Genomic DNA, 21855 nt, shown 5'->3' with positions numbered 1-21855 from the left:
TGCCAAGAAACATTTTGTGCACATGTACCCTAGAACTTAAAGTATAATAATAATAAAAAAAGAATACTTGTATCTTACAAGAGAGTCCCACTCTGTGAACCTGACTTGAGAAGCTGAGCAATACTGTACCCTAATTTTTTATTTTAATATATGATCATCTAGAACATTTGAATAAATATACATGATGTACTTAAATTAAATAAAAAAGAATTCTTTACATGTATTGACTCATTAAGTAATTACAAAAGCCTATTGCTGAAGCAGCGAGGTCAGATAATTTTCCCAGGGTCATGAATCTAGCATCAAAAGATAAGCATGACTTTTAGAGGTGTATTTTTGTTATCATAGCTGAATAAAGCCAATTCTACAACTACATTATATGTAGTTTCCTGTTACCTTTGAAAAGGTGTTTGGAGGAGGAGTTCTTAATCTGGGGAAACAGGCAGGCTTCAGATAATCTGAGAGCTTCCTAAAGTAGTAGGCATCTGCTTCACAGGTCAGAAGGGTGCACATAGATGGAGAGGGTAGGAACAGCTAAGGTAAATAACATCATTCCAACTCTGGACCAAATATCCAAGTAGATTATTATCCTTATTTATTTTTTCAGGTGAAAAGCCTGAAGTTCAGAGTGATTAGATAATATGTTTAAACCACTCAACTAGGAGAGATATAGCTGGGATTCAAACCTGTCTACTTGAAATCCTCTGCTCTCTCTATTCCATTATTTTGGGGATAAGATGAAGAACAGGAAAGAAAAGAAGGAGGAGGAGAGAGGAAAAAAGAAAAGGCAGTAGCAGGAAAGCCAGATGCTTAGGACATCCTGCAGATGGTATTTTAATTTCTCATCCCAGGAAGTGATTGAGGAGGGAGAACCAGGAGCTGTTCAAACCAGAGACCCATAGAAATTGAGAAATGGGAGTCAGGTGAAGGGAGAACACTCAAGCTATAGAAATGGGCCTCCTTGATGAAAGAAGGTGCAGAAGCTAGGAACTTAGGCACTTGAAGATGATTTGGAGCTATGGAGCTTTTGTGTAAAATGCATTTATTTCAAAAGTGCCAAGTATTCTCACTACAATGGTATCTTGCCGTTTGAACAGCAAGGGATATTTTAAATACTTAGAAAGAATTCACAACCTTTCTCTCACCTCATAATCTTCAAGCCCCTATGAACATGTAGGTAGTATCCCTCCCTAAACTCCTTCTCCATGCATCTCTCCCCATCTTCCCCACTAAAGACAGAATCACAGGCTATGATGAAGCTGGTGTTAGAACTCACATCTCTTAAGACTCTGCTCCTACTCCAGGCTAAAGCAGATGCATTCTACCTTCAGTGTCTCCTACCTGGAGCTCCACAGTTGCTTATCTATTTTTGGTTTATGTAATCAAAACATTGGCCAGGTTCAAGGAGGTGCCAATTCCCAGAAGACTTTGCATTCAGCACTTAACTGTACTCAGTTAGGGAGATGAAGCCTTCCAACTGGGTTACCACTGACTGACTGAGGGAGAAATGGCTTCATCTACATGGTGGACTATGCTCTCTGCCTGTTGGGCAGCGCCCTAGAGGCAGGATGTTGTATGTGATTTTAGGGAGTAAAATTAGAATAGAAAAACCCTCTTTCTTAAATATACTATACTTTCTCCAGTAGTGACTTAGGAGGAAGATAGTGTAGAAGGTTAAATTCTCATGTACAGACTCAAATGTGCTGTATTTCTAGAATTTATATAACACACGCTTCTTTGGGAATTTTCTTTAGCTCAGACTTGTGTGCTGGAATCCTGTTACCCTAAAAACCTGCTCCATATCTATATATCTCTATCTATATATACATTTCAGCTTAAAAAATAGACTATTTAGAGCCGTTTTAGGTTCACATCAAAACTGAGCAAAAAATACAGAATTCTCATGGACCTCCTCCAGGACACACACATTCCCTCCCTTACCATCAAGATCCCATACCAAAGTGCTACATTTGTTACAACTGGTGAACAGGATCATCACTCTGGACTCTGAATCCAGGTATAATTTTTGACCATTCTTTTCTTATTACCACTCTTTCTATTCTTCTGCCTCTGTGTTTTATTTTGTTTTTGTTTTTGATTTTTGTTTGTTTTCTTCCCGTGCAAAGCCAGGAGCAGATGGAGAGGAATTGGCTGTGAAGTAGTGGCACCTAGTCACCCTCTGTCGTCCACGCCTTAGGGCAGGCTTTGGATTAGAACCTTTATATATCCACCTAGTGAGAGGCAGTGGTTGCTCAATAAGCATTTGTTGAATGTGGACATCTGAAAATCATGCTATGTTTTCCTGCCTTTATTCCCTGTCAAAGCTTACCAATAAATAATACCTCGATGGGAACAAGTGTATTAGACTCTTCTTCAAGGACTGTTTGGAACAAGATGAGAATGAATGCCCCAAGCACCCTGCAGTGGAGTGCTTACAGGCACTTGGAGCTCTGAAGATAAATTTTGCCAACTTTAAACCTTTTCCTGGACTGGCTCATCATTGGGTCAGTCGTCTCACATTTGAACAAAAGAAAACAAATGTGATATTTAAAACTAGAGATATATCTATATTGGAAGAAAAAGGACAAGAATAACTACCATGATGAAAACCACCCTTGTGTAAGAAAATGTTAAGGAAAGGTCTCAGACCAATCTGGATGAGAGAGGTCAAGACCCAGGAGAAGCAAAATTGCTCTGGTAATAAAGCGACAATCTTTTCTACCAGCCATGCAGAGAAACGAGTGTAAGAGTGTATTCTAGCAACATGTCAATGGGCTTGGGTCTAAGGAAAGAAACAAGAGAGCCCCCCTGAGTGAGGCGATGGACAATGGATTTAGCAACAGTAGAGTTCAGATTTACTCCTAGTTTTCTTTCATAATTACTTTCTGTTACATCAATTATGAGCTGATCTTGGATCATTTTGTCATGCACAACTCTTAGGCTCTTTTTTGTGAATAACACTAGCCTCGAAAGAAGTTTAAGTAAAGGTGAGCTACTGCCCCATAACCTTGCTGTAATAAAGGTAAACTTACTAGTAGTGAAAACAAGTCTCTGACCAGATCCGACCACACATGGACATTAACTGAACAAACATGCATTAGTAAACAAGCCCGATATGGTGGAGTAAGCCTGTTCTTTAAGGTTAATGAAGTCCCGGCTCGCTCTCACTGCAGGTGTTTTGTACATCATTTCACATGAAGGGTCACTTGAGATATTCAGGACAAAATTCCAGAGGCAGGACCCAGTTACTTTACACTTGGCATCAGCCAACAAGAAATCCTATTCACTGGCTGGATGAGGGGTCCGAGCTACCAGGCTTGCTACAGTCTTATGTTTTCTTCAAGCACGTGTGAAATATTTCTAAAATGTGTAAGCCAGTCTACATATATTGAATTCCTGTAATTTCATTAACACAAAAATCCATTTCTAACATTTATCAGGGTAATTGACAAGCCACTATTTTCACCAATAATTAAGCCATTTCTGTCCTTGGTTGTGTTAATTAGCCAAGGCTTAAGTGTTGAGTGAGACCTGGATAACAGATGCAAGTGCAGTTGTCTTAGCTGCCTCTGGAGGGTGGCCTTTTTGATACATTACTAGCTGGAGACTCTTAGAGTGTTCATTTTCAATTAAATCAACTACTTGCTTCTAGTGTTGAAGATTAAACAGCCTATGGCATAAATTATATCTGGTCTGTAGACCCCAAAGTATTTTAATGTAAACTACAGACACATAATAATTTCTAAACTTTTATCGAAAAAGTGTTACAGGCAATAGTTACACATCTTTGGAGCAGGAATAGAAAGAAAGAAAGAGTGGTAATAAAAAGGAAATGATCAAGAATTGTACCTGGATTCAGAGTCCAGAGTGCTGACCCTGTTCATCAGTTGTTACAAACGTACCACTCTGATATGGGATGCTGACGGTAGGGGAGGCTATGCGTGTGTCTGGGAGGGGATCTATGAGAACTCTGTATTTTCTGCTCAGTTTTGCTGTGAACCTAAAATGGCTCTAAATAGTCTATTTTTTAAATTGAAAAAACTGTATTTGAAGCAGGATTTTAGGGTAAGAGGATTCCAGCAACCATCCAGAGAATAGAAATGTATTACCCCATCCCATTAACTAGCTGTCTTATTTACCTCAGCTCTCAATGTCCTCAGGTTCCTCGTCTGTAAAATATAGATAATAGTACATACTTTATAATATTGCTATGACAATTGGTGTGTTAATATTTCTACGGCACTTGGAATGGTGCCTGGCTATATACATTTTGCTAAATAAATCACTAAAGAAAATATAACTTGGTTGGCAGTCTTATGATATTGATCCTGGCTTTAGAAAAGTGAGGTTTTTGTTTTGCTTTGCCATTACTAAAATCAGATGAAAGGGAATTTGTTAGTGAACTAGATACCAAATATACTTGGCTTTCATGGATCAACATGTTAAAAATTTAGTGTCTATCACTGATAAAGCTTATTTGATGTTAAACTCAGTAATGTCAAATTCAGGTAACTTCGTACCCTAGGAAAGAAGACAGGAAGATGATGGCTATGAATATTATTTTCTTCCAATGTCTGGGGACTTGGAGATAAGATATATAGGCTTTAATGAGTGCTGAATCTGCCTTCTTGAACAGAAACCTAAAATTTCTTTTTTGTTTGTTTTCCAAAGTTTTTATGATAAGCATGTATCACTTAAAAACAATGTTTTATTTAGAGGTTAATTTTTAAATTACCCAATTCCTAGTGTTTATTATTCTCTTGGAGGGATAAGGGTAACCCATTGGTTTTCTAGATTACTATTTGTTTAAATAGAATAAAACATTAAACAATTATTATTTCAAAGCTTGGTGTTAAAATCTGTTTACAATCACCTTTAAAAAACTATATCTGTCAAAACAGTTGTGTGTCTGACCCAAGTGTGCAGAAGTTACAAAAGCTACTGTTCTGCTCTGGGAAGTGGATAGGCTATTTCTATGGAAATAATTGTTTCAGATTATTAATAAAATAAGTTTGAGCACAGAGGGCAAGGAGCTAAAGGTTGGAAGAGAGTAAGCATATCTTTTCTCTCTAGGAAGAGAGAAAATGGAAGATTAGAGGAAGAGGCATTTTCTTAAAATGAAATTTTATTCTCACTGTTAGGTATTGCTTTGTTTTGCTTGCTTCAGATACCATGGGCATGTATCTATCACTCAAGTCATTCAGGCAAGACTTGGATGGCTCAAAAGGCTCAACTTATAAAAGCTGCTGCTCTTCCTATCTCACTCAAAAGATCTGCAAATTCAATAAGGAATAAATGTATGCAAAGGCTATCAGTGTTCTCTAGGATAATTCTAGGAAATTATTCATCCATTTATTCGTTCATTTGTTCACTATTTATTGATCCCTGTTATGCAAAAGTCACTAAGCCAGGCCTAGAAATAAAATGTGTGGTGCCTGTTCTAAAGGAAGTCACTGACAAGTGGGGCATACAGAAAATTAAACAAGTTATACTCCAGGGCTAATGGGTTTGTGCATAGGGGCATCAAAGCCCTGCACTAGCATAGAGTATTTTATGAAAATGCCATGGAAGCAGGGAGTTTGTTCACCACCACATATACAGAAATTGGCTGACATCTGGAATATTAGTAGACATTCAATAGTTAAATGAATGAACAAATGAACAAATAAATGGAACTAGTTAGTCTCAAAGTGTGAAAGACGCCAGCTCACTGTGTACATCCTAATTGTGTTACCATAGGATGCTGCCTGTTTGCAGAGCCCCTCCTCCAAAACAGTAGAAAACACACATAGGACTGCTGGCCATCTGGTGTAGTCATCATTCACTCACCATTCAGTGTCTGGTCAACATCTAGGGAGCTGCTGCAAAGGGAGTACAAGGGAGGCTGATGACATAAAGACAGTAAGAAGGAACTGCAACCCTCAGGATGTTTATCATCTCTGAAAAAGAAAAGAGACACTGACAGCTATAACATAGAGTTGTATGTTATTAATCTATTGAATAAAATTAAGAGGTTTAAAGAATGATAGCAATTGTCTCTCTCTCTCTTTTTTTTTTTTTTTTTGAGACCAAGTCTCACTGTTCTCCAGGCTGGAGTGCAGTGGTGAGATTTCAGCTCATTGCTATCTCCGCCTCCTGGGTTCAAGCAATTCTTCTGCCTCAGCCAGTTGAGTAACTGGGATTACAGGCATGCACCACCACACCTGGCTAACTTCTGTATTTTTAGTTGAGATGGGGTTTCATCAGGCTGGTTTCAAACTCCTGACCTCAAGTGATCTGCCTGCTTTGGCCTCTCAAAGTGCTGGGATCATAGGCATGAGCCACCTTGCCTGGCCACCAATTGTCTCTTGAGTGCTACGTCTTGCACACTGTACTAGATATGTTATATCTCACAATTCTCACAACACTGATTGGATTGTATCTTCATTGTCTTTTTATACATGAAGAAACCAAGTCTTAGCAATATGCCCCAGGTCACGTAATTATGTGGCACAACCAAAATTCAATCCCACGTTTTAACTTTTACATTCTATTAATCAATACAAGTCAAGTAAACCCTGAATTGTTTACATTGGGTCATCAGACTCCAAAAGACTTGTTTCAAAAAATGATACAAAGATTCTTTTTTGAAAAATTCCTACAAACCTTCTTCCCCTGGCAAGATTACAAGGAACTCTGTTCATCCTAATGACATAGTTCATTCCACTTCTGTGGAGAACACAGGATTAGAGCATGACAGTCTCATGGAATCCAAGAATATGGAAAAAGTGAATTGCTTCCATCACATCACCCTTCCAGCACGGAGAGCCCTCTGTGCTGAGTCCTCCAACACTCCATCTTCCAAGAATTTCACTCCTTCTGGAAACTCCCCTCCGCCCCCATGTACATGGCCACAGGGACCCACCCTGTGAAATCTGACATGACTTTGCCCCAGTGGCCATGGTGATTGATCCAGGCCTGAGCAACTGACCCAAACTGTGCCCATCACAGACATGGTTAGGGTTTAAGGGAGGCTACCTTGCCCAAACAGGACAATCACTGTTGTTCCTGTGTGAAACTGGAACTGGCAAAAACAAGTTAGACTCTCTTTGAGGAAGTAGACTATAAAAAGTAAATCCAAGAGTATTTGCTGCTACTTGGAGCGCACAATTATAAGTCTCCACAGCCATGACCTCAGCAAAACAGACACCAAAGAAAGAAGACAGAGTTAAGGACAGGGTCCAGGCAGCCCTGGTAACTCCCTTGTTGCTCTTCGCAGCTCTGTGTTGCCTCATGGAATAAGAGAATCCTACTCAACAAAACAAAGCAATGGGTTCCTAGGCTTGTACTTCAAGTTATTCCTGAGGCCCAACTGCATTTCTCTCTTTGTATTTCTTTGAGACACTCCAAAGTCTTTAAAATATCCCTTCTGCCTTTTCTAGTTACAGTTGGTTTGGGTTTTGTCATGGTTATTTGCCCTGTCTGAGACGTGGATGCTCTGGAGCATGGATGGATAACAGCCACTCTGCCTCTGGGGCCTTTCTCCCCACTTGGGAGGAAAGTTACAGTGGTTTTGAGAGGAGAAACACTTTCCCTTTCCTTGGTAGCACCTATGACACCCAGCCAGTGAATTACTGAGTGCTCACTCTGTGCTGGGCATAGTGATAAATACCTGATAAGTATTTCCTTTAACCCTCACAAGTGCCCTTAAGCTGAGGAATTATTACAAAATTCATTTTGTCCCTAGGAAAAATTAATTTGCTTTAGATGAACAGAAGTAGCAAATGATTAAGAATGACTAAGCTTCGATTTGAAAATAGGTCAGTGTGATACCAGAGTCTGCAGCTGTTCTCCTTTAATATGTGACAAGGCTGCTCAGAGCACTCCTTTCCCAAGCCATCTCACAGCCTCCCTCTTCTCCAGTCCCAACTTGCAGTTTTCCCTGGAGACCAAGGGATGTTGCCAACAATAATGGTCTTCAATGTGCTGTTGCAAAAATTATAACTGAGATAATTGATGCAGAACTTTTGCTTTTTAGTTTAGCTAAAACTGGGTTCTTGTCACATGACTAGAAAAGATTAGGCATATGGACACATTGAAGGGTGAGGAGAACAGAATTTATTGGGCAAAAAGGAAAAAAGAAAACACTCAGAAAGCAAGAGGGAGTGCTGCCAGCAGCTCCCACCTCACAGATTGAATTCCAGGGCTGAAGAACCCAGGCTCCTTCCCCATGCACAAGGTGCAAACTTCCCTTGGCTCCACCCAGTTCCCTCATTGTGTATGTGTGTATTACTCAACGAATCAGTCAGGAAAGGGCAGGAAACAAAGGCAGTTCTCCCTCTGCGTTGCAGGTTTCATCTGGGACCAGCAGTCTGGTCTCTTAGCCTTCAGGCTGTTTTAGGCTTAAAGATGGGGTTTCAAAGGGGACCCTTGGCTGTCTCCTGTCTCTGTTACAAATATGACAGTCAAAGAGATCTGACTTAACCAGCTCCATCTTGCTTCTAACCTCCCAGCTGCCCTTGTTCATTCCTGGATGTAGGCTGAACTAGCTTTGGGAGAAACACCCTTTATAGTTTAACTTTGAAACAAAGATGACAACAGCACTCTCCCAAAACAAACCCTCCCCAAATGGCTCCTGGGGACAGCACCACTATTGTAAAACTTAAGATCAGTGCTTGAGATATTTTGCAGATCCTGCACTAGATGTGTCAGCTGGCACCACCCAGATGATAAACTGGCTCATCTGGTCTTGTTCCCACCCAGAAACTGACTCAAGTGCAGAAGACAGCTTCAACTCTCTAAGATTTCATCTCCTACACAACCAATCAGCACTCCCTGCTTGCTGACCCCCTACTCACCAAATTATCCGTAAAAACTCCTATCTCCAAAGTTTCAGGGAGACTGATTTGAGTAATATAACTCTAGTATCCCGCATAGTTGCCTTGGCATGAATTACTCTTTCTCTATTGCAATTCCCCTGTCTTGACAAATTGGCTCTGTCTAAGCAGCAGGCAAGGGGAACCTGTTGGGTGGTTACAGTTTGATCCCATCCACAGTGTGTCTTTTTCTTCTCTCCTTCCCTACTGCTTCCTTGTTCAAGGGGAGTGTCTGATTTTTACCTATCCACAGGGCTGCTCCTCTGTGATTCAGTCAAAAACTTGCCAAACAGGCCCATTTCCTGGGCCAGGTTGTTCTTCACTAACTTAACTCTGTACTGCTTCCTGAAAGAAAGAGGAAAAAATCGATTCACTTAGACAAAGTAGTTGGGACCAGTACCCATTTTAAATGGATTTTCACTAGAGTCTAAAACATCCCTCCCTGAAACACAGAGGTATGATCTCTCCGAGGCAGGAGCAACAGTTACTTAAATTCTGCAGCTTCTGAATGTGAAGTTGCTACCTGGATTTAAATCTCACATGGCCAGATGCTGTGAGGTAGAAACTGTAGTTGATTCATAGTATGATAGGGTACAACGGTATCATTTGGTCTTTCTCTTGGCTCTGTGGATCTGCATATAAAAGTGAGCCTATCTGAAACCACCCATCATTGTTACTGGATGCCTTCTCAGCCTTGCAGAATGAACTCTTCTGGAATCTGCTGGCCCATCACACAGAGTGGGTCTTCTCAGTTGCTCTGCTTCATCCAGCTGGGTCCTTTCCCCCTCCCAGTGGCACAGGCACTGATTTACCTTTCACTTCCTGAAAACATGCTGATGCATCTCATTAGCCAAAAACATTCTCTGTTTTGTTAAAATGTCCATTCCAAGCAGGAAAATATTATTAAGAGCAAGTCGTATAAACTCTTAAACTCTGTGCCACACCTCCATCTGGGCTTTGTCATAGAATTACACAAACATGATGCAGTTAATGCTCAATTACACAGGAATTGGGAAGCCAGACCTCAATTTTCTCTATTCTTTTACTTCCTGCATCTTTCCCACCTGTCATTGAACAAACTTAGCTTTGCCATCATCTCTGCTGGATAGTGGAAAGTAGAAATAAAATTTAAACCTATCAATTGCATTGCTATCAAGGCAGTTCTGATAAGAGGTTCAGGCAGAAGATCAAATGACTAAACTGAAGAGCAGGGATTTCAGTTGTTGCTCTTTTTCTTATTTCTGCCTCTATATTTTTATGAAGAATGGCAAAGGCATTTTATTTCATTGTGTGTTTCCTCTCAAGATGGAGCTTTCAGAAATCCAGTTTATTTGTGTTGCTTCAGACTTAGGAAATATGTTACTTTGAAAAGGACGGAGCTAGTTATTAAAAAAGGCCAGCTGAGGTAATCTTGCAGATCTCAGCCTTGCCTGTGCTGAAGGTGAAAATCTGGCTGCTTTGGGCCATTAACAAGCTTCCTAGGGCAGTGACACCTCACCTCTGTGGGCTCCTCTGGAAAGTTTCTCAAACCTCAGGGAGGGGATTGCCTGAAGTCAGGAAAGGGAAAAAGCCAGAAAGAGTAAACCACTCCAAATAAGGAGTTGTTTTCCACTAGATTAATAGGGAGTTGTTTTCCACTAGATTATCATGGAGCAAAACAACCCAAGGTAAGATGTCATCCCATTCCGTGTCTGAGACCACCTCCCTTTTAGCAGATTTAAGCCTCTATACTCTGGTAAGAGAGCTCCTCCAACTGGAGGGAAGTGAGGTGAGAGGATCTGGGGTCAAAATTGAGCTTCAAGATTTTCTGGCCACACTGAATGATTGAACCAAGTCTCTCTACTTGAAGTTTAGACATGCATGGTGTCTATATTTTAATATTCAAGAAACTGCTTTGTTTCACATTTTGGAGTGGCATCGTTGCCTGGAGTAATACCCAAGGTTCCTTGCCGCATGACAAGGAAATTAAAGACGCGGACACACACAAGGGGTGAGTTTAAGAGCGGAGGTTTAATAGGCAAAAGAAAGAGGAAGGAGAACAACTCTTTCTCCTGTGTGAGAGAGAGAGACAGAGGAGCTCCCGAGTGGGAAGTTCAGTCACAATGTAGTGCACTGGATTTTATAGGCAGGTTTGAGGAGGTGGTGTCTGATTTACATAGTGTCCACAGATTGTTTGGTCCAGGTGTGACGTTTACATAGCATGTGGGGAAGCTGGCCACCCGACCTGAATTTTATTATACAAATTGGGTCTTTGCCTGGCCATCACCATGTTGCCTGCTCCTTACTGTACACATGGCTGGCAAAGAGAAGGGAAGATGGAGCCGCCATTTGGAACATGCCTAGTTCCATGTAGCCTTTTCCTACTGGCACAGCTGCTGGCATTCACCTGTGCAAGCTTCTAGCTCACTTGTCTATGTCTCCAGCTCAATTTTACAGGCTTTTGTTAGAAAAGAAAATTATTTTGGGGCTGCTTTTTATTAAAAGAAAAACCTTACCAATGACCCCCATGCCCTCACTATCTGCCTGAATAATTTCTTTTTAACTCCTGTATCAATTTTATTTATAGACTGAAGCAAAGAATGCAAGAAGGGAAAATATAAAAATCAAGTATTTAAAAAAAAGGATATAGAAGGACTGGGGATCTAAGTGTATTAGATACTAAAGAATTAAACAGTTTATTCAACTGTATCTTCAATTTTTAATTGCTCTAGGTACAATGGAAAGTTTTTTTTGTTGTTGTCGAACAAATAATCCAATGACTTAGGAGTATTGTCAGTAAAGATGACAGAATTAGATGTTGCCACACCTTTAAGCTTATAAATCAACTACACCAGTTAAAAAAAATTCTCAGTGTAAACATTAGTCGGCAGATAATTTGTTTTTAAACTCCTAATAACTATTTTATCCTTCTCTAAAACTTACACTTTAAATTTATAATATAAACATGGACATATATTTTAAAACGATATACATTTTCATAGTTTGCTTTGAATGACATTTGGGTTGGTTGCTAGAGACGTATTTGTTCCCTTCCCAAACAAAGCTTTAGGCTCATCAGGGGTTTGGGAGACTGAATCACCCAAAAATAATGGCCATGGCCAACAGCTGCAGCCTTCCCATTTTCATGGTATAGAATCTCCTTGGGCTGAATTAATTTTTCTAGCTTTGTCGTTGTACATAGAGTCATTACTGTCAGCATTTTCTCCAAATACAAGAGCCAGTCATTGCATTAAAAATAAAAGTGTGTAATTTCTTCAAATACAAGAGCCAAAGTCATTTCATTAAAAACTGATAAATTTTTGTCATTTGCTCTTTTGTATGGTGGCCATTTCATGTAATAGAATGAGGATGGGATTTGTGAATAAAGGACTTGGGTTTAAGTGTGGACCCTGGGCTAATCACTTAACATCTGAATCTCAGTGTGCTTATTTTGAAAATGGGATAATAATCGTAACATTATTCTAATAACCAAAAGAAATAGGAATTTTTAACAGCCAAAGGGGGGGAAACACATGTCACAGAGTAAAGGAAGGAGATGGATAATCCCTCTGCAAGAGAAAGTTTTATGTTTTTTCCTATATGTTATATTTGGGACAATAATTGGATAATAATTATAATGATTAGGGTCAGGTACTGTTCAAGGTACTCGACATGAATTATTTCATGTTAATACTGCTATCATTGTTCCCAATTTGCAGACAGAAAAAATGAAGCATAGAGAACATAAATTACCTGGTTATGCTTATTCAGTCAGGAAACGACAGAGACAAGATTTAAACCCAGGTAATTTAGCTCTAGAGTCTTGTTCTTAACTATTATATTTCCCATTATGTAAATAAGAAAGACTTAAATTTTCTGTAAGATATAGATAGCAGTTTCTACTTGTTGAGCAAAGTTTCCTAAGCTATAGACAAATGAGATTCATAAAAGTGATTAAGGAATACCCCACATAGAGCTGGACAAATGCTGACATGCCTTATTGCATTTTGTGAATTCCTTTTCATGTATAACATTAAGATTCATTGAGCAAATGAAAGTATTACACAAATACTTTAGTATTTGGGACCTGGGACTTAAGATTCCTGTTTCAGAAACATTGAGCTTAACCAGCACTAACCTGGATTTCAAGTTGCTTTGCAACAATAAACAAGAAAAAAAAAAAAAGAAAAGAAAGTCATAGTAATTGTATATATATTTTTAAAATCTGATTTTATTACACTAAGTAATGCATAAGTCATCCCCATTTGGACACTGGATATAATAACACTTCAGTTCAACAGGTGGAAGAGAAGGGTAGCAGCTACAGATTGTTACCAATCACAATTTTTCGTACATTTAATGAGGTATTTGAAACTATAAAATATTTACACTTATAATTTAACACCATTTATGTTTCTGCATTAAAGGACACTGTATTTGGTGCTTGACACATAACAGAGGCTTAAAGAATATTTGTCGAATATTTGTTGAGTAAATGAATTCAAGAATATCTACCAGAATATCAAGGCAATTTTGATACGTACCAGATATTAGCCCTTCTGAATTGAATTATCTTGTTCTGTGTCTGTCATGAATTACTATCTGAGAACATTAAGGAAACACCCTTTTTGAGGAAACTGCTGCAAAATGTGCCCCGTAACACCAGAGACTGTGCTAAGAAAAGAAGAAAAAAAATAGAATCTAAAGATCAGAAGATCAAACTCAAGGTAAAGACAAAGGAATACCCAGGTTAATGATGAAGGAAGACCTCAAGAAAGCTGCTGTGAAACGTAGAGACCACATTTCACACCGGAGTAGGACAGAAAGCTATAAGAAAATGCCTCTAAGAAGATGAAACTGATAAGATGCCTAATGTGTCTGCATATATTGAGAGCGTTTGTTGATGAACTGATCACATATAGGTACATAGAAAACTAAACAAACAGTTAAATATAATTTTTAACTCCAGGAAAACAAAACACAGAAAAGTGAAAGTTATTTTAGTATACTACAAGGCTCGGCTGTGAGTAATGTTTTCTTTGTCATATTAAGATAAGTACTGAATGCTGGTTCTATCATAATTACGATATAATCATTTCAGAAAAATGGAGCACAAGAAGTGGTAGTGAAAGAGAACAAAATCCTTTCCATAGAACTATAATTGTTAATACCAAAACCTCCCTTAGACAAAGAAGTGGGGCAATAACCATGTTAAGTAGAGATATGGAGGTAAATACTAAAATTAACAATCAAACAAATTTAAAGTGGTTTTCTCTGAGGAGCAGAAAACAGGCAAGGATTTTGATAGAGGACAGCTGTTTTGTTTGGTTTAATTTTGTTTTAAATAATCCTCATGGAAATCTTAATTCTTCTTTAATTCTTAAATCTTAACTCTTTAAAGTATGTGCATGAATAACTTGGATTAAATAATTAGGATTAGAAAAAATGAGGATTAGCACAGAATCGATAAGACTCTAGCAAATAGTAATATGTCCTGGTCTTGTGCAGTTTATTTAGAGTCTGAATCATATATAGGCAGAATGCTAGCTCTATATGCTTTTTAGATACAGAGATAGAGAAACATACACCATATTAAGATGATTTCACTAACTTACTGGCTCATTAAGCAATATATAAAACTGGTCCCTAGCTTAAGTAGCTGAGTAAGATTAGGTTCAGAGATTAACTAGATGGAGAAACATGGGCTCCACGTGCTCAAAATATTCTTCTAGGAATCTCAAGACTGGTCAATAAACCCCAAGAATCTGTATAGGTAGGATGTCTATGAAGGGCTCAAGGGGTATACATATGAGCAGGGTGAAACGGGTGTGGAGGCTGAGTAAGTCCTAATGCCATCACCCAGGATTTTCAAGTTACTGTCAAGGAAATTTTGTTGTAGAAATTGTGTTGCAACTAGGTCAAAACTAGTTAGAATTATCTCCAATGCATAGCCAAAAAACATCTGATAGTGAAATATCTCATTTTTTGATATAAGCAGTTTGGTTTGGGGTTTGAAGGTAGTTTTGTGATCTAGCAAAGAGTGAGGCAATTGTATCAATTTTAATAAACCTAACCTGTATTACTTTAAATGTTGCTAATACTCTTTAAACTGGGAATGATCACATGAGTGGATGCCAGCCTAGGAGTCAGATAAATATCTTTCCTGGGAGAAGTCTCATTCCTTAATGCCAATCTCTGAGTTTCTGTCTTATGTGACTTCAATCAATATCTCAGGGTTAGCCATAATTTTTAAACTACACACATTCCTGTATTGTATGAAAGTTTTTTCCTAGCTGCTAGCCCTTCTCAGTATCTTTGTTTCACATTTTGAAAGTGATGCACAAGACAAACTCACATAGGAACCAGGCTGTTCTATCCATTGACATTTGTTATTAACTTTATATCAGATGTCTTTCAATTATATTAAAAACACTTGTGACAGGACTATTTTTTTTCCAAAATCACAGAGCAAAAGTAAGCTCAATTGTTTCTAGATCATTTCCTATACTATCATGCCAACTTGCCAAAAAGACAAGACATAGGACGTGGAAATAATTTTTTGGATGTTAATGGTAAACTGAATGATTCTGCTGAGGAGAAGTAGGGAAGACAGTGGTATATCCTAAGAATTCCTTCTCTTGCCAAGAAAGAATATCCAATCAGATAGTTCTCATGGTATGAAGGTAAAGCTTTTCTTGAACTGAATTCCACGTGGAAAAAATACTCAAAGGCCCTCCCTCCAGTGGCCACCTTCCCTACAGCTGTTCCTCCTAAGCTGCCATGAGTTACATTAAGTTACACCAACCACACAACTTCTCTACTCACAAGGTCAGATCTTCTGCCAGCAGAAGTCAGATTCAACTCTCTATTAGAATTTAGTTCTCAAGAGGAAAGAGAATTCATGAGGGAATTATAATTTAGGATTTGTAGGTATCCTATAGTTTACCTGGTTCTGAGGAACTATTCTCTTGTACCAAGAAAATAATTTGGCTGTAGGTTCTCAGAGGGATTGAAAATGTCCTTCAGTTCTCTTTCTTTTCCCATCCTCTCCATATGACCTGACATACTTAAGATCAAGCTCGCTTGGATGCTTGAAATGTCAGTGTGTTCTCTACTCACTTGGCTCCGAATTTTTCATAATTCAGCAAACAAAAAAATCTTTCTATTATGCCTCTTTAGATAGCTGGAATAGTAGGCGGGGCTCCTTCACAGTCTTAACTTCTGAGGAAATAAGGTGGAAGAAGTTGCAACTAGTTTAGAACAAGATTAAGGAAGGTGGTATGTATCTATACTGTTTTGTTTTGTCTGCCCCTTACATCCATTCCTTATAGGAGCTGATCCTCCCTTCCTCCCTATCATTCTGTGGAGCCATTGATCAAGGGAGCTTTCTTCTTCTACCGTAATAATGGTAGACATGTGACCTAGCCTGGCCAGCCAGAATATTTCATCCAATTTGGGCAGAATTTCTTAAGAGTGGGTGCATATTCCAGCCCCATTCAGTATCTGTTGGGATTAATACAGACGTTGGAAAAAAGTAGGTCTCTTGTGGAAGCCTGGAGCTACTGAAATCCACTTTTGCTGCCACTCAGGGACAACCTGGCAGAGAAGAAAACTGATGAGAGAAAGACAGAGCCAGAGAAGTAGAAACAAATTCCCATGTAAGCACTTGGATCTGATTGTGCTTTTTGTTAAACTGCTAATATATTATCTTTTTTATGGTCACTGTCACTGTACATTTCCTCTCTTGCAAATGTATTGTAGTCTAGATTGCCTTGTAACTCCCCAAATGGAGCACATATCTTAAAAGAATTATGAGAGGCAAGTACATTGAAAATAAATATCATACCAAAATACCTGGTAAAACCTATTGTACTTCTAAGTGGGTTCTCAAAGGAAAAAGTCAGAAAGACTAATTTTTACAAGCCTTCAAGATAAAACCAAACAGATCATTTTGAAATAAAAGCCACAGGGAACTGTAGTCAGCAGGGGGCACATAGGATAAATGAACAAATCTCTTCAATCTCTACTTTCAGTAATTCTATAATAATTGTCTGATGCTATTGTTAATTAGACTCAATTATGGGATTAGTTTGAATTATATTACGAAGCATTGATTTACAGACTATAGCCACTGAAAAGCCTAAGTGCCGAATGTAGTAAATGTTTCTAATCTTGTGTTACAATATAGCAGCAGGGAGCAGAGAGGAATATCGATCTACTTATAATAAATGTATTTCCAAATTAATTTTTATTTCCAGTTAATAAATGTAACGTGGCTAGGGAATAATTTTTTTTTTTTTTTGGAAGAGGTAATCCATTTATCAGGGAGGAACAGAGAAATGTACTGATTCGTTGGACTTCAAGGGGCATCAGAACTAGAAGGTTTCTGAAAAGGCAGGCTTAAGAGAGAGAATTGGGGAAGATGTAAGTCTCCATTTCCTTTATGAATCTCGTATTGCTGTAATCTTTAAGAAACTTCTGAGTTGGCATATGTAACAATGGACTAGGAGGCATATATATGGCATAATCTGGAAAGCTCATCCAAGGCTAATTCCTAGGATGCATGATGGTCATGGTCCAAGTTTGAAAAGTCGAGAGAGCCCAGCGTGGTGGCTCACACCTGTAATCCCAGCACTTTGGGAGGCTGAGGTGGGTGGATTACTTGAGGTTAGGAGTTCGAGACCAGCCTGGCCAACATGGTGAAACCCCGTCTCTATTAAAAATACAAAAATTAGTCAGGAATGGTGGTGCACAACTGTAATTCCAGCTACTCGGGAGGCTGAGGCAAGGGAATTACTTGAACCCGGAAGGTAGAGCTTACAGTTAGCTGAGATTACACCACTGTACTCCAGCTTGGGTGTCAAAGTGAGATGCTGTTTCAAAAAAGAAGAAGAAAAGTCAAGAGAAGTATTATATATTTCAATCCTATGCCCAAAGTAGTAATATTGATAATACTACCTTTGTCAAGTGGGTAATATGTGCCAGGCTCTGGGCTAAGTAGTTTATTCTTTTCAACAATCTCATTATCTGACGCATTTTACAGATAAGGAGACAGATAATTTATATGACCCATTTCCTGGGGCATCTGTTTTACATTTGATTGTAGAGGGAAATGTTGTCAATTTGCCTAGGTCATTTAAAACATGTTTATATTCATGGTGGTTTGCATTAATGCAGTAAATAGAGTGTATTTCCTGCCCTTGATTTTGCTTAGGTTTGGCCATGTGACTTGTCTTGGCTGATGAAGTGTTAGTGGACAGGACATGAGCAAAGGCCTGAAAACTACTTACCTAATTGGGCTTACTTCCCTGAATCTCCGTTATAGTTCTGCTTCTTCACTGATCCCAAGAGGAGGATGAGAGACATGTGGATTCCCATTAAGCCTACCCAGTAAGGACCCGACTACATGGGTCAACTCCTATCTGCTTCAGATGTGTGAGAGAGAACTCAGCTGAACTGAACAGTCACTCATCTGAGCCCAGATGACCGCAGAGGCATGAACTAAATAAATGCTTATTGCTGATGCCACTGAGAATTTGTGGTTGGCTGTTATACAGCACTAGCCAAGTGATACAATATTCAAACAAAAAAGACATTTTTAATTAAACCTTGCTTGACTTTCTAAGACAAGATAAAGTAAAGGGATTTTTTACTTTTGGTGGGTGAATTATTACTACACAGGAAGATACGTTTTATTCCACTGCAGACCTTTTAAAAAATCGTGTCTTCATTTTGTTCTTACTTTATTCACTATCCTCTTTCTCTTTTTTATTTTGAGACAGGTCTTGCTCTGCTGCCCCAGGCTGGGGTGTAGTGGCACAATCACAGCTCACTGCAGCCTGGACCTCCCAGGCTCAAGTGATCCTCTTACCTCCACCTCCCAAGTAGCTGAAACTACAGGCACATACCACTACACCTGGCTAATTTTTAAGTTTTTCGTAGAGATGGGGCCTCTCTATGTTGCCCAGACTGGTCTAAAACTCCTGGGCTTAAGCAGTCCTCCCACCTCAGCCTCCCAAAGTGCTGGGATTACAGACATGAGCCATTATGCCTGGCCCAATACTCTTTCTTTTTTGTCTTTCTTGACTAAACTTTTAAAAAAAGATCTATACTTCTTTACCTTCCATTCACTCCTCAATCCATCTCATTCTTGCTTTCAAGCTCTAACAAACCATTTATCACTGCCATTTAGGGGTATTTGGTAGAAAAATCTGAGAAGGATTGGTGCAGGGTTTGAAGGAAAGGGGTAACCACGGATTACACTGAGGTTTCTAGTTTGTAAGAGTTGGTGGACGCTGATGTTCCAACAGAGATAAAGAATATGTGATGAGAGGTGAGTTTGAATTCCCTATTTAATATCTAAATAATATTGTCCAGCAGATACCTGGATATATTTTGAATCTAAATTTCAAGGGAAAGATCTAGAAAAGGATGTGTAGTTTTGGGAATAGTATACAAATATGTTGACTTTGAGGTTAATATGAAGAGTCTTATAGATATGATCTATATAAATGTATATTTGACTGTGATTATCCTGTATATAAAACTCACCATTTATGACATATGACCCAACACTTTAGCAAGGCATAAAAATCCCTCCTTGATCTGACTCTTGCTGTCCCCATCTCTTGCTGTTCTCTTACTTGGACTTTGGCAATCACAAAACGTGGAGTTTCTCAGACACACCAGCTGGTTCTCCCTCCACGTCTTTGTTCATGCTGCCCTTCCCTGGAATAGCTTCTCACCTATCCTTTACGTGATCTCCCATCTACCCTAACCCCTGCCACTCTACTACTGAAGTCAGCGGTCATTCCTTCTAGAAAGCTCTTTTGTAATAATTTCTGCCTTTTCAGACAACATAGGGATACCTCCCGGGTGCATTTTCTCCATGTCTCTGTCAAGAGATTTTCTGTTTTATAATTGCTTGCTTGTAAGCATGTCTGCCTTCTCAGACCCCAAATTCCTTGAGGGCATGGACTGAAGCAGTGTCTTGTGAATATTTGGTTGCTCAATATTTTAACTTTGAGTGGACAAGTAAGTGAATAAATAAAACCTAGTTGGGGTAGAGTTACAGGATTTAAAGTCACATACTAGACAGTAATTGAAGTTGTTGCAATGAACAAGGCAACTCCAAAATGCCATTTTGGAGAAGGGAGCAGAGGAAGAGGACCGACAAAGGAAACTGAGGAGGGGAAGGAGAATGTGGAGAAAGAGAGCCTTCTCTTCTTTCCAAGAGAGGAGGCAGAAGGGGCAGTGGCTACAACGTAGTCAAGAAGAAAGGCTCTAGTTTTGACAGGTAGTAATAATTATTTCAGTGAGAGCAGTTTCTGTGGTTTGATAGAGGTTAAAGGCAGAGTGAGGGAGACTGAGAAGTAAATGGGAGATAAAGAAATGTAGACATAGAGGAGTGTAGACTGATCTTTTAAAAAGTTTGACCATGAAAGACAAGATAGTAACTAAAGTAAGGATAGAATGAAGATAGGATTTTTTTTTTAAGGAAGGAGAAGTAGGATTGAAATAATAGACACTGTAGAAAGGGAAAGTACTGTAGTGAGAATTGATAATCCATGGCTCAAAGTCTCAAAGGAGTTAGAAAAGAACGGTGTTGAACCGAAGATTTCTGGTATCCAGTGCAGTGGCTTCTCAAGATATATTGTCATTCTGGCACAGGGAGAAAAAAATTGCAAATGCAAAATGAGATTGTTGTATTTGAGTCCATTATGGAAATAGACATCTCTGTTAGCAAATACAAAGCCCAGAGCTGGCATTTAAGATTGCATGGGTAAGCCTATGTAGGGGTTAGACTACAAAATTTGGCATCAGATAGACTTGGATTCAATTCCTGGCTCTACCATTTATTAAACTCTGAGGCCTCCTGTAAGTTACTTGAACCATTAAGTTTTCTCATGAAAAAAGTGGGGGTGGTTATACTTACCTCATGGTGTAGTTGGAAGTAATGCATGAGTTACATGTGTGAATTGATCAGTCAGAGACTGACACATAGTAATATTTTTGATGAATGTGAGCTGTTATCATTATCCTTATTATTTGAGATAAGCATAAAAATCTATATTCATGCAATCCCATAATCAACTTTTCACACCTGCTGAGATGTTTAACATACACCCTGTAACCCTTGCTAGGACAGGGACATGTTTTCTGGCACACACACTTTAACAAGACAGATTTTAATATTTTTGCTTTCCCATCCTGAGTATGTATAGGACATTACATGATCATTCCTGAGAGTTGTTTTCATGGAAAGGGAGAAATCAGAAGACTATTTTTCCAAGGTGATATGGTTTGGCTGTGTCCCCACACAAATCTCATCTTGAATTGTAACTCCCACAGTTCCCATGTGTCGTTGGAGGAACCTGGTGGGAGGTGATTGAATTATGGGTACGGGTATTTCCTGCACTGTTCTTGTGACCATGAGCGAGTCTCATGAGATCTGATGGTTTTAAAAAGGGGAGTTTTCCCGCACAGTCTCTCTTCTCCTGTTTGCCACCATGTGGGACACACCTTTAATCTTCCACTATGATTGTGAGGCCTCCCTAGACACTTGGAAATGTAAGTCCAGTAAACCTCTTTCTTTTGTAAATTGCCCAGTTTTGGGTATGTCTTTATCAGCAGTGTGAAAATGGACTAATACACAAGGCCATTTCTTTTCTTCTTTTTTTGCTAGCAAAGCAGCAAGGAAGGAGTAATTGCCTCCTACTCTTCAAACCTATGTCCCTTTTAGGCAATTTCTCTAAGAAATAAACTTAGGCTCTTTATCTCCCCTCTATCATACCTTTTAACTAAGGTTTGTAAAATAATATTTCCAAAGCCCTTGGAAGACATGATCATCCCTCATGCCTAGCACATCTATTGAATACAGAGAAACCTGATTTCCTTCCCAAAGTTGACTCAGCAAGAACACTTAGCACTCAGTTAAGGCCCGGGAAGGAAAGTACTGAGATTTAATGCTTTGCCCTTGGGAAGCAAGCTCCTCTTGCCTATACTATTAGGAAATAATTCC

At 39.0% G+C, this 21855-nt stretch overlaps 1 pseudogene; it reads left to right on the top strand.

Annotated features, from left to right (window-relative positions):
* The first annotated feature begins 10527 nt into the window (after window positions 1–10527).
* The window catches only part of LOC117081359, a 29772-nt pseudogene continuing 18444 nt past the window's right edge, over window positions 10528–21855 (top strand).

Source organism: Trachypithecus francoisi, unplaced genomic scaffold (genome assembly GCF_009764315.1).
Source record: "Trachypithecus francoisi isolate TF-2019V2 unplaced genomic scaffold, Tfra_2.0 Lachesis_group8, whole genome shotgun sequence".
NCBI lineage: Eukaryota > Metazoa > Chordata > Mammalia > Primates > Cercopithecidae > Trachypithecus > Trachypithecus francoisi.
Note: the sequence above shows the minus strand (reverse complement) of the source record. Positions and strands in the feature narration are given on the sequence as shown.